Genomic DNA, 14,258 nt, shown 5'->3' on the forward strand with positions numbered 1-14,258 from the left:
CCAGGCAATGGCCCCTATTTTCCATGGCCATCCCAATGAGTGCCTTCACACATAATTGTCCAATCTCAAATGATACACCTGCCCAGATATAGGTGCAAAAAATAAAGATTTATAACATCGTTCAAATCATTGCAAAAAGCCAACAATACAAAAAACAGTCCAAAACACTTATATAAAACATAATTTCTTATCTTTGTGCATCTTCTTATAACCCCTCTTATGCATGCCTATCCTACAACTCCTCAGTGTTTCCCCTGTTGCTGCATTATGGGTTTGGGAAGGCTGCTGTGTTTCCTGTGTGGTAGCTGCAGATGTCCTTCAAGGATGCCCTCGACCATCTTTGGACCTGGAAGGGCCGGTTGCAGACTGGTCAACACCCTCCTGGGAGGGTTCAGTCCGGCTTGGCCAGACCATGGTTGGATGCAATGGCAGAGTGACAGGTCTGGGGTCAGGAATGGTGTGATCCTGAGAGAGCACTTCATCAGGATCCTGATCCGAGGAGCCTGTGTTATTCACTGGGGGCGACACATTACCACCAGCGCCACTAATCTGAGGGAGATCAGGTCGGTGCTGTGGCACAAAACTGGAAGGTCCTCCTTGGCTCGTGGTTGATCCAGCCGCAAATTGAGGTGTCGGGTGGCATCGAGCTGAGACTGCATGAGAACAGCCAGAGTCTCAAAGCCAGTAGACATGGCAGCAGTTTGACACTCTTTGTCCTGTTGCCCAGAGTGCATAAGAACATAAGAACATAAGAAATAGGAGCAGGAGTAGGCCACACGGCCCCTTGAGCATGCTCCGCCATTAAATAAGATCATGGCTGATCTGATCATGGACTCAGCTCCTCACCCCTGCCCGCTCAAAAACCTGTCCATCTCCGACTTAAATATATTCAATGACCCAGCCTCCATAGCTCTCTGGGGAAGAGAATTCCATAGATTTACAACCCGCTGAGAGAAAAAATTCCTCTTCATCTTCATTTTAAATGAGCGGCCCCTTATTCTGAGACTATGTCCCCTAGTTTTAGTTTCCCCCATGAATGGAAATATTCTTTCAGCATCCACCTTGTCGAGCCCCCTCATTATCTTATATGTTTTGATAAGATCACCTCTCGTTCTTATGAACTCCAATGAGCATAGGCCCAACCTACTCAACCTATCTTCATAAGTCAACCCCTTCCTCTCCGGAATCAACCTAGTGAAGCTTCTCTGAACAGCCTTCAATGCAAATATATCCTTCCTTAAATACAGAGACCAAAACTGTATGCACTACTCCAGATTGACCGTACCAATACCCTGTACAGTTGTAGCAGGCCTTCTCTGCTTTTATACTCTAACCCCCTTGCAATAAAGGCCAACATTCCATTTGCCTTCCTGCTTACTTGCTGTACTTGCATACTAACTTTTGGGGTGTTCCATGCACAAGGACCCCCAGGTCCCTCTGTACTGCAGCACTTTGCAATTTTTCTCCATTTAAATTATAATTTGCTTTTCTATTTTTTCTGCCAAAGTGGATAAGCTCACATTTTCCCACATTATACTCCATCTGCCAAATTTTTGTCCACTCACTTAGCCTGTCTATATCCTTTTGCAGATTTTTTGTGTCCTCCTCACAATTTGCTTTCCCACCCATCTTTGTATCATCAGCAAACTTGGCTACATTACACTCGGTCCCTTCATCCAAGTCATTAATATAGATTGTAAATAATTGAGGCCCCATCACCGATCCCTGCTGCACCCCACTAGTTATCGAATGCCTTCTGGAAATCCAAATACATCACATCCACTGGTATCCCCTTATCCACCCTGCTTGTTACATCCTCAAAGAACTCCAGCAAATTTGTCAAACATGATTTCCCTTTCAGAAAACCATGCTGACCCTGCTTGATTAAATTATGCTTTTCCAAATATCCCGCTACTGCTTTCTTAATAATGGACTCCAGCATTTTCCCAACGACAGATGTTAGGCTAACTGGTCAATAGATTCCTGCTTTCTGTCTGCCTTCTTTTTTAAATAGGGGTGTTAGATTGGGGTTTTCCAATCTGCTGGGACCTCCCCAGAATCCAGGAAATTTTGGTAGATTCCAACCAATGCATCCACTATCTCTGCATCCACTTCTTTGAACACCCGAGGATGTAAGCCATCAGGTCCAGGGGACTTATCTACCTTTAGTCCCATTATTTTACCGAGTACTACTTCTTTAGTGATAGTGATTGTATTAAGTTCCTATAGCCCCTTGATTATCCACTTTGGGATGTTTTTAGTGCTTTCTACCATGAAGACCAATACAAAATATTTGGTCAACGTCTCTGCCATTTCCCAGTTCCCCATTATTAATTTCCCAGTCTCATCCTCTAGAGGATCAACATTTATTTTAGCCACTCTTTTCCTTTTTATGTACCTGTAGAAACTCTTAACATCTGTATTTATATTTCGTGTTAGTTTACTTTCATAATCTATCTTCCCTCGCTTTATTATTTTTTTAGTCGTTGTTTGCTGGCTTTTAAAAGTTTCCCAATCCTCTGGCCTCCCACTAGTCTTGGCCACATTGTATCCCTTGTTTTCAATTTGATACCATCCCTTATTTCCTTTGAGCATAAGAGCATTCTGAGCTTCCAGGGCCGCGGCCATCCTCTCCAATCCAGCACTGATGTGCTTGTTCCCTCGTGTCTGTGCTGAAATGGCAGCTGCCACATCAGCTCACAGCTGGATCTGCACAGTCACTCTGGGAGTCCACCATCGCCTGCACACTGGCAATGATGAGCTCCATGGTGTGTGCAGAGCTGTCGACAATGCGGCAGGCGGATTCCTCTACGCTCCTGGCCACTTCCGAGAGCCTCTCCGGCACCCTTGCCAGTGTCCCCAACATCTGGGAATGCATGACCTTCACCCTTCTCTTGTAAGCTGCTACATCGATGGGCTCATCTGAGTCCTCCTCAGCAGAACTCCAGTGCAGACTCACCCCCCCCCGGAGAGATGGTACCTAAGGTTGCCTAGCCCTGCCACCATGCTGCAGCCCTCTAGGTCCTGCTGCAACATCCAATGCAGACCTTGTACTATCTGAATTAGATCAGACCGATTAGATCAGTGGCTGCCGCAAACATAGCGGCGGTAATGGTGCGAAAAAGGTGGTAGGTGCAGCAGGTTTCTGGCGGGCCTAAATTTCGGCCCCATATACTTTTGACATTTGACTTTGACATCTATATTTCCACTTTCAAAAGATAAATGAAAATTCTTCAACCTTTTGTAAGCATTCATAATTATCAAACCTGATATTATTTATGCATTTATCCTATAAACAGCATACATAACTCTCAGGGTGAATTTTTTTTGATATTTATACATGTTTCAAGATTGTCACAGAATTTTATACACACTTTGAGCCATAAGGACACAATATTTTGCACCTCTGAAGATATAATTATGCAGTTATATATGATATTGCTTAACCAACCTTGTGACAAAGATTTACGGTTAATGATATAAAAATTAGGTCCTAAAGTCGAGGGGCTAAAAAATATGAGGGCCTAAGGCTATATACAGCCTTATTAACCTATGGGTTAATCCGGCCCTGTTTCTGTGACTACCACAAAGCAAAATATGCTGACCTCCAATCAGAACCAACGTGCCAAAGTGATGCATCGATACTCAGTTTTAGTTTACTTATTTATTTTTATTGTGATACATTGCTCTTTTTTCCCAGATTCTCTTTCCTTTCTAGCCCTCCTGGGATTTATACCTTCTGGATTTGGGGAGGAGTAAGGCAGTCAGCATGCCAGCTAAAAGCCAATACTGCTCCTGAGCAGCTGTTCGGAGCTCTGTAACAGTGACCCGGTGCAACCTGCCCATCCAGTTTCCCCTCTCCCTGCAAGACCCACAAATTTCTATCCACCTAACACCCAGTAAGTCAGATGTTCCAAACAGCTTTAGTGATTTTTTTTGTATCATTTCAATTATGGATTATGTGCTGTTTATTTTTTGCTTCTGGTCGATGGAAGGAATTCACCATTCTATTTTTCCTCACACACTGTATGAAGGCATTGCTCTCTGTGCCAAATGAAATTGTAGTGCAGCAATACAAAAGAATGTCAAAAACAAGTTGGAGTTCATTTGATGGTATGAACTGATGCATTGACTGAATAAACCATCATCATTTCCACAGCACAGATGTGCTAAAATACACGAAAAGCAGTCTTTAAAATGATTAAGTCAGCAGCTATCTAGGACATTAAATGTGGGCTTAGTTATTGAAAAGCGCATGGATAGATTTCTGATTCAATAGGGCATAGGGAATATGGGATTTGTGCCAAGGCAGCAAGGAGAGGCAAATGGCTCAAATAGACACTGTACACAGATTTAACCGATTAGGCAGTTGGATAAGCCAAATGGCATATTTTGCTGCTATCTCTTATGTTTTCCATTTCTATCCAAGTCCATCCTATTTTACTGTTCTTCTTCCTGGCTTTTCACTCTCCATCTTGCCTCAGCACTAGCCTGTGCCTTGCCAGTTTGTCAGTCTCTCTTGACCTGTCCTTCTCTATCTTGTCCTTCTGCTCCATACTGCAGTATCGATCCTCAATTCTCCTCCTTTTCTGCATTCTGAGTCACAGTTCTTCAAGATTAATTCCCTTTTATATCATGTCCCTATGCCTCCCATCTTTTCTCCATAACAGTGAAAATGGAACTGGGGGCCTGATGTCAACTGTAGTAGAGAATTGCACAGCTTTTTTAGCTGAAATCAGGACTGTACTAATCCATTACATTTCCACAAGTTGGTACTTGGCAAAATACGCAATATAAAATATATGGTTTTAATGTCAACAAAGTACTTACATAGTGTGTGGTATAAATCAGTTAAATGATTCTGTTGTTAGTTGATAAAACTATGAATGTCGAAACCCTGAACTAAGAATAGAAACATTAGAAGCGCTCAGTGGAATGGTTAACACCTGAAAGAGAGGGGGCAATTTTAACCTACACCAACCGATGGGAACGGGGCGGCCACACAGTTTAAAAAACTGTGCAAAGACTTAATGACCTGTATTTGCTCCATTTCTTCCAACCACCATCTTAACTGGGCCCTATTTTAACCCGGCAAAGGTATCTGCTTGATTCAGGCAGGAGTCTTATTAATATATGCTAATTAGGATCCTATAATGTCATTGGTCAGCAGGGATGCAAATGAGGCCTAGGAGTTTAAGTAGCCCTGGACTCAAACTGATCATATGAACAACAACAACAGCTTGTATTTATATAGCGCCTTTAACGTAGTAAAATGTCACAAGGTGCTTCACAGGAGCATTATCAAACAAAATTTGACACAGAGCCTCATAGGAGATATTAGGGCAAGGAGCGTCTTAAAGGAGGAAAGGGAGGGCGAGAGGCGGAGAGGTTTAGGGAGGGTATTCCAGACCATAGGGCCTCGGCAGCTGAAGGCACGGCTGTCAATGATGTAGCAATTAAAATCGGGGATGCTCAAGAGGCCAGAATTGGAGGAGCGCAGATATCTCAGAGGCTTGTAGGACTGGATGAGGTTATAGAAATAAGGAGGGGCGAGGCGATGGAGGGATTTGAAAACAAGATGAGAATTTTACATTCGAAGCGTTGCTTTACCAAGAGTCTATGTAGGTCAGTGAGCACAGGTGTGATGGGTGAACGGGACTCGGATATGGGCAGCAGTGATTTGGATTGGGCAGATTTGGTGCTCACTGCATAAACCACTCCTAGCTAAAATACCTCCTCCGCATAAAGATAATTTTATATTTTGGATGTGATCCTTCAAAACAAAATAAGGGGTTGTGAAGAAAGTAATCACAGTGATTGTAGATTACATCACCTACTCATCCTTTGGATCGTAGCATCTTGTGTCCCAATACTCTTTGCAGGTTTGTTGATCCATAACTCATTGCTTTTTGTCATTTATTTTCTGTTTTGTGATGTTTCCCTCCTCGTTCAATTTAATTGGAGCTTTTATCATCCTTTGTTTGAAAAGGAATCTTTTGTAAGATTGGGATACCACAAAAGCTTTTAGATTTGATAGTTCTAATAGTCCAGGGAACAATAAAAAAATGTCTTTTTAATTCTCCACTTGAGATGGGGTAATTTGATGTGAGATTTCAGGATAGCCTTGGTAGTTTGCTGCAGAACTAGGAAAAACTGGGGAGGACATAATTGGCAGTAAAAGAAAGCGACATCTATTGAAGGCTGCCACATCATGTGATAAGACACCTGCAATGTTACACAAAAGCAGGGCTCTGGCGCTAGCTGCAGATTTGTTATGATTTGACCAATTTTCTAAAGCCAAGGCTAATCTCCATATCCTTTGGGGGCAGGAGGGAGGCATTTTAACTGGGAATGGGGTTTGTGTCGGCAGCTTATGGATGAGCGTCAAACCCGCTCGATGCCATTAGTTTGCAGCATGGGCTATTTTAACTTCTCGGCCTCATTTGTATCCAGCTGGTCCTTTGCCCACCTGGGATGGGCAGAAAGAGGCAGCTGGCTTGTTTCAGGTAGGCCAGAATCGCAGGGCCCACAAGCCACAAGCTGTGATGTGGGTGGAATTAGGGCCATTTTGCAGGTAGGAAGCGTGGGGGGGTGTGGGGAAGCCAGGACAGCAGAGGACAGGGCCTTGATATTAACCCCATCCCCCTGCAATGAGCAGGAAAAAAAGAAAGACTTGCATTTATATAGCGCCTTTCACGACCACCAGATTTCTCAAAGCACTTTACAGCCAATAAAGTACTTTTGGAGTGTAGTCTCTGTAGTAATGTGGGAAATGCGGCACCAATTTATGCATAGCAAGCTCCCACAAACATCAAACAGATAATTAGTTTTTGTTATGTTAATTGAAGGATAAATATTGGCCAAGTCACCGGGGATAACTCCCCTGCTCTTCTTCAAAATAGTGCCGTGGGATCTTTTACGTCCACCTGAGAGAGCAGAAGGGGCCTCGGTATAATGTCTCATCCGAAAGACAACACTGCCAACAGTGCAGCACTCCCTCAGCACAGGAGTGTCAGCCGAGATTATGTGCTCAATTCCCTAGTGTGCGACTTGAACCCATAACCTTCTGACTCAGAGGCAACTGTGCAACCCACTGAGCCACAACTGACACCAAAGAGACTAAAAATTTAAAAAACAGGGAACGAGCCCCCAATTTGACGTGCATACGCCATTTTCATGACGGCGGGTATTGTGACATGTGAGTGTCTCACCGTGGAGAGACGGGGCACTTATTTAACATATTTAAACCAGCAATTGGGAGCCTGATTTAAATGTAATAGTTGCCACCCTGGGAAACCCGACAGTAAAAGGGAGACAGGAGCTGCCAACTCAAGCGCCTTTTTCAGCACTCCATGTGGGCCTGGAAGAGCAGTAGTGCCTCCCTCACCTGCCCAAGGGTCCTCGGCTGTGGCCTCCTGCTGCTGGTTTGGCCGGCTGCCGGATGGAAAATGGAAGAAAAAAGTTACAATGAGGTCCTGATGTTAAATTTGGCAGGACCTCCATGTCGCCGGACTCTACACATTCCCCGGCCACTTTCGTCTCCCCACTTCCCCGTAAATATCAGGGACCTTGTACCACTAAGGAAACTTTCTGACTTTGCTTAGAGGGCCTCCTTTCCTTCTCTGCTACGTTTTACTGACTAGGGCATCTGCGATGGGCACCCCGCTGAGTAGGGCATTAAAATGCCATTGAGATCCTAATAACATCAAAGGTATTTGATTTGCATGTATTAATTAGACTGTCTCCTGAGTCAGCCAGGGACCTTGGCCACCGAATACAATGGGCCCAATTAGGACGGTGGCGATTAGGAATTGAGCTCAGTCTTCACACAGATATTTTAGCCTTTTGAAAATCCCTTTTTTTTTATCCCTGATCACATTGGCCATGTTTTATGTCATCTTTATTTTTAAAATATTATTTTGCCTCTGTGGGATTAATTTAACTGAGTTCAGTAGCAACTCGACGTGGGCATCCTGTCCGTCATTTTCTTACACTATAAGGCAGTTTGCATCTGCACTTATTTTTAAAGTTAATTGATATCAGGGTTTCACAGCTGTCAGTCTTATGGAAATGCGACACTCAGTTGTCGCACTTATCTATTCATTACAATCATTGTGGGAACTCGTTACATCCAGCACCCAATAGTAAATCTCATAAAGGAGAACTAAGTGCAGCTGGTTTAAAGTGTCATAGTCTTTCCTCCTCCTCATTCCTTTGACAATCAGCATACTGTACCATACACAGAAAGACAAATTACATATTCCTTTTGGTCAGCCGCATGTCTGATCTGCCTGGAAACCCATCATCAATCATGAGGATCACCAAACAAAGCCAAACTACTGAGAAATTCACATACGTAGAGGTTCTGTTAGGCTCACAATAAAGGATGAAACTGAGTACTGTATGCAATGAGTAAGTCTGACCTTAGCTCCTTTAATTAAACTCCAGAGTGTTGGTACAGCGTGGGAGGCCTGCTTATATACAGTGCTCCCAAGGGATGCTAGGATCCATTGGGACTCTCAACAGGTAGGCCCTCTGGTGGTGGTGTGATATAGGTTTCCAACAGTTACATACATAACATCACTCCCTCCCAAAGTCAATAGTACACTTATTTAGAGAGTGAGACGATCTGGGGCTTTTCACTCCCTTGTCGATCGTCTCGGTACAAATGTCGGTGTGGGTGAGTTGGTTGGTTCTTCACTGGGCAGCCGGCCTTGCTGGGCTGCTGGTGATGGTGAGTTCGGCTTTGTGGTCAACCATGATGTCGGTTGCCACTTGTGTGTGTGTTGGAGGGTCGAAGTTAGTGGTGTCCTCTTCGGGTTGCTCGTAGCTGTTAGTGAACTGCAATTTGGTTTGGTCCAAATGTTTTCTGCACGTTAGTCCATTGGCCAATTTGACCTGAAACACCCTACTCCCTTCTTTGGCTATGACTGTGCCAGCAAGCCATTTGGGACCATGTCCATAATTGAGTACAAATACAGGGTCATTGACCTCAATATCGCGTGACAAATTTGCGCGGTCATGGTACATGCTTTGTTGATGCCGCCTGTCCTCGATGTGATCATGGAGATCAGGGTGGACAAGAGAGAACCTTGTTTTGAGCACCCTTTTCATGAGCAGCTCGGCTGGGGGAACCCCGGTGAGCGAGTGGGGTCTGGTGCGGTAGCTGAGCAGGACTCGGGACAGTCTGGTGTGCAGGGAGCCTTCTGACACACGTTTCAAGCTTTGCTTGATGGTTTGGACTGCCCGTTCTGCCTGGCAGTTGGATGCGGGCTTGAATGGGGCAGATGTGACGTGCTTGATCCCATTGTGGGTCATGAATTCCTTGAAGTTAGCACGAGTGAAACACGGCCCATTGGTGTGGACAAGGACATAAGGCAGACCATGTGTGGCAAACACGGCTCGTAGGCTTTTGATGGTGGCTGTGGGCGTGCTTACAGAAATGATTACATATTCAATCCATTTTGAATAAGCATCCACAACAGCCAAGAATATTTTGCCTAGAAATGGGCCCGCAAAGCGTGGATCCTTGACCACGGTTTGGAGGGCCACGACCACAAACTTAGCAGTGCCTCTCTGGGTGCATTGCTGTTGAGAGCAAGTGTTGCACTGGCGCACGCATGACTCTAAATCTGAGTCGATGCCGGGCCACCACACATGGGATCTAGCTATGGCTTTCATCATTATTATGCCTGGGTGGGTACTGTGTAGGTCGCGTATAAACGTTTCTCTGCCTTTCTTGGGCGAGACCACGCGATTACCCCACAAAAGGCAGTCCGCCTGCAAGGACATTTTGTCTTTGCGCTTCTGGAACGGCTTAATCTCTTCCTGCATCTCCGTTGGGATGCTGGACCAGCTCCCATGGAGGACACAGTTTTTTACCAGGGACAGTAAAGGATGCTGGCTGGTCCAGGTCCTGATCTGGCGGGCCGTAACGGGTGACTTTTCGTTTTCGAATGTATCCATCACCAAGAGCAAGTCCACAGGCTGTGCCATTTCCACCCCGGTGATGGGCAATGGGAGCCGACTGAGAGCATCAGCGCAGTTCTCTGTGCCCGGTCTGTGGCGGATTATATAGTTGTATGCCGACAGCGTGAGCGGCCATTTTTGGATGCGGGCAGAGGCATTGGTATTAATCCCTTTGCTCTCAGAGAATAGCGATGTGAGCGGCTAAGGTCAGTTTCTAGATCAAACTTGAGACCAGATACTGGTGCAATTTTTTCACCCCGTAAACACACACCAGAGCTTCTTTTTCAATCATGTTGTAGGCCCTTTTGGCCTTGGGCATACTCCTGGACACATAGGCGACTGGTTACAATGTACCTGATTCGTTAGCCTGTTGTAATACACACCCGACCTCATATGACGACGCATCACAAGCTAGCACTAATCGTTTACATGGGTTATATAGAACAAGCAGTTTGTTCGAACATAACAGATTTCTGGCTTTCTCAAAAGCAGTCTCTTGTGATTTCCCCCATACCCAGTCATCTCTCTTGCGCAGTAGCACATGTAGGGGTTCTAGCAAGGTGCTTAACCCAGGTAGGAAATTACCGAAATAGTTAAGGAGTCCCAGGAATGACTGCAGCTCCATCACATTCTGTGGTCTCAGTGCGTTCTTGATGGCCTCCATCTTGCGTCGGTGGGTCTGATGTCGTCTGCTGCGATTCTTCTTCCAAAGAACTCGACCTCCGGCGCCTGGAAAACACACTTCGAGCATTTCAACCTGAGTCCCACGTGATCTAGCCGACTTAGAACCTCTTCCAGATTCTTCAAGTGTTCGATGGTGTCCCGACCTGTGACTAGTATTTCGTCCTGGAAAACCATGGCGCATGAAACCGACTTTAGCAGACTCTCCACGTTCCGTTGGAAAATTGCCACGGCCGAACGAATCCTGAATGGGCATCTGTTATAGATGAACAGACTTTTCTGCGTGTTGATGCAGGTGAAGCCTTTTGAAGATTCCTCCAGCTCCTGCGTCATGTAGGCCGAGGTCAGGTCCAACTTGGTGAACGTCTTCCCTCCAGCCAGGGTCACAAAAAGGTCGTCTGCCTTGGGTAGCGGGTACTGGTCCTGTAGCGAAAAACGGTTAATCGTTACTTTATAGTCCTCACAAATTCTGACCGTGCTGTCACCTTATAGTACCGGGACAATCGGACTGGCCCACTTGAACTCCACCGGCGCGATGATGCCTTCTCGCTGCAGCCTGTCCAGCTCAATTTCCACTTTCTCTCGCATCATATACGGTACTGCCTGTGCCTTGTGGTGGATGGGTCGTGTACCGGGACCCAAGTGGATCTGCACCTTCGCCCCCAAGAAACTTCCAATGCCTGGCTCGAACAACGATGGGAATCTGCTCAGAACCTGGGCTCATGAGGCGTCGTCGACGGACGAAAGCACTCGGATGTCGTCGCAGTTCCAGCGGATTTTTCCCAGCCAGCTTCTGCCGAACAGTGTGGGGCCATCCCCTGGCACGATCCATAGTGGGAGTTCATGCACTGTTCCATCATAGGAGACTTTTACTTCTGCGCTGCCAATTACAGAGATCAACTCTTTGGTGTAAGTTCTTAGCTTGGTGTGACTGGGGCTAAGCTTGGGCTTGTGTGCCTTGTTGCTCCACAGCCTGTCGAAGGCCTTTTTGCTCATTATAGACTGACTCGCACCAGTGTCCAATTCCATGGATACTGGAATTCCGTTCAGTTCAACTTTTAACATGATCGGTGGACATTTCGTGGTGAATGTGTGTACCACATACATCTCTGCCTCCTTGGTTCGAGTCTCTAGTTCAGCCTGATCTATCATGGATCGATCTTCCTCTGCAACGTGGTGGTTTGCAGCGTTTGCAGCTTGCCTTTGCTGGAGGTGTCTCATTGTTCTGCAGCTGTTGCACACATAGTGCTTGAAGCAGCATTGATGGGCCGATGATCACCTCCACAATGCCAGAAAGGTGTTAACTGCCTCGCATTAACGATTGATGGCGGACTCTGGGTCATCTGAGGTCATGCAGCAGCCGGCGTGTACGTTCTGCCATGTACCTTCCTGCTTGAAAACGACATTACTTTGGGCACAGTACTAGCCGAAACCTCTTTATGCTGCAAAATTTGCTTGGTGTTATCGCCGGTGGACATAAATGCCTGGGCTATCGATATGGCTTTGCTCAGATTCGGTGTTTCAACAGTCAACAGTTTGCGAAAGATAACCTCATGGCCAATGCCAAGCACAAAAATGTCTCTTAGCATTTGTTCAAGGAACCCATCAAATTCGCAATGTCCTGCAAGGTGTCTTAATTCGGCGATGTAGCTCGCCACTTCCTGGCCCTCCGACCGTTGACACATGTAGAACCGATACCTCGCCATCAAAACGCTTTCCTTCGGATTTAGGTGCTCCCAGACCAGCGTACACAATTCTTCATAGGATTTGGTTGTTGGTATCACTGGAGCTAGAAGATTCTTCATGCAGCCATAGGTTGTTGCCTCACAGACAGTAAGGAGGATCGCCCTTCGTTTGGCAGCATTCTCGTCCCTTTCCAGCTCGTTGGCCACGAAGTATTGGTTGAGCCTCTCCATGAAGGCCTCCCAATCATCCCCTTCTGAGAATTTCTCCAGGATACCAACATTTTCGCGTGGTTGTTCGTTATCTCATCGCCAATTGTTACGCTCATAATAAAAGATGAAACTGAGTACTGTATGCCATGAGTAAGTGTGACCTTAGCTCCTTTAATTAAATTCCAGAGTGTTAGTACAGCGTGGGAGGCCTGCTTATATACAATGTTCCGAAGGGATGCTGGCAGGCCCTCTGGTGGTGGTGTGATACAGGTTGCCAAGGGTTACATACATAACAGGTTCCACTTGCCTGATGTGGAGACAGACTGAACATATGGACACATTCCTTTTGCTGAGCTGCAGAGATTTTGGATGCGGTTATCAAGAGACAAGGCTTAGCAATTTCCAAGATTGCATGGGGCTACTGCTGGAGTGGTAGGCTTCCAAATGCATTATCACTAGAATCACCCTACTCATTAAGGCCAAGTGGGAAGAATCTTAGCCCCAATTACGAGTTTACCCCTCCAGATCCAATCAATACGTCAAGCTGCCTGGTCAATCATCAAGAGCACCCTGGTACCCTACGGATTTGCTTGGCTCAGGTATCAGAGCACAAGTCTGCAGCAGTAGATCAGCCCAGTTACAACCTCCCATTGCAACAGGTTTCACGGAGTCAATTTGCATTAAATACCACCCTCTTCATCGAGAATAATCACTATTTGGTCATTAGACGACTAGCAAGTGTCGTTTGAGCCGTAGACACAGCAAAAACAACATGATGAACAGATCAATTCAGCGTAAATAGTATTAGCACTTCCTGGTTGCATCTTCGAGACACACTCTATCACATCGAACAGTGACTCCACCAGTTGGAGTTGTGAAGTGACAGCGAGAACAGTTTATCTCTCTGCAACTCAATAACATACACACTGAGCTATAGATATATAAACATGTGTTCTTGTATCTGGCCTGTGTGTGCTTTTCATCAGTATTTTGTTACTTAATCTCTAAATACCCACGCCAGTAGTTCAGACTCCTTCCTACTCCCAGTACCTGTGCTCTACTATATTTAGTTGGGTTGAAACCTGTGTCCATTCCAAATAATGATCAGTTAGAACACCCTTTCTCAGACTCGGATAACTCCATCTGTAGTTAGTAGGTTAGAAGGTTAGCCATTACCAAGATTCAAACATATAGGCCCAGAATTTCCGACATCCCAGGTCCGTACAAAGTTTCTACGGACCTGGGAAGGCATCGGAAAAGACCGTCTTCAGCGCGCAATGTGCATGCGCTGAAAACCGGCTTTCCGATCTGTCAAGCTGATCCGCAGATCAGGAGCGAGAACATTTGTTCGTGGAAGTTTGGGCTATTTACCCATATCTTGCACGGCAAATGTGCTCAAAACTCTTGCGCCTGAAACAGCAGGCGTCTAGCCTATTTTTACAGACTTAAGAGTTTAAAAACATAGAAAAAACATGATTAAAATAAAAATGTAAAAAACACATTTATGTTAAAACCCTGCCCACTCAGATAATGTTATTTAAAACCCTAACCCTAACTTTTTTTTTAAATCGGGATTTTTTTTTCTTTAAAAACCATGTGTAACATTTTTAATTTCTATTAGTTTATTGTGTGAGATGTTTTTTAAATGTTTTATGTAGCGTTTGTGCGTTTTGGGGTTTTTCTCATTCATAGTAATAGGAGATTCATAACTTA

The sequence above is a fragment of the Pristiophorus japonicus genome, chromosome 1, assembly GCF_044704955.1.
Source record: "Pristiophorus japonicus isolate sPriJap1 chromosome 1, sPriJap1.hap1, whole genome shotgun sequence".
In the NCBI taxonomy this organism is placed as follows: domain Eukaryota; kingdom Metazoa; phylum Chordata; class Chondrichthyes; family Pristiophoridae; genus Pristiophorus; species Pristiophorus japonicus.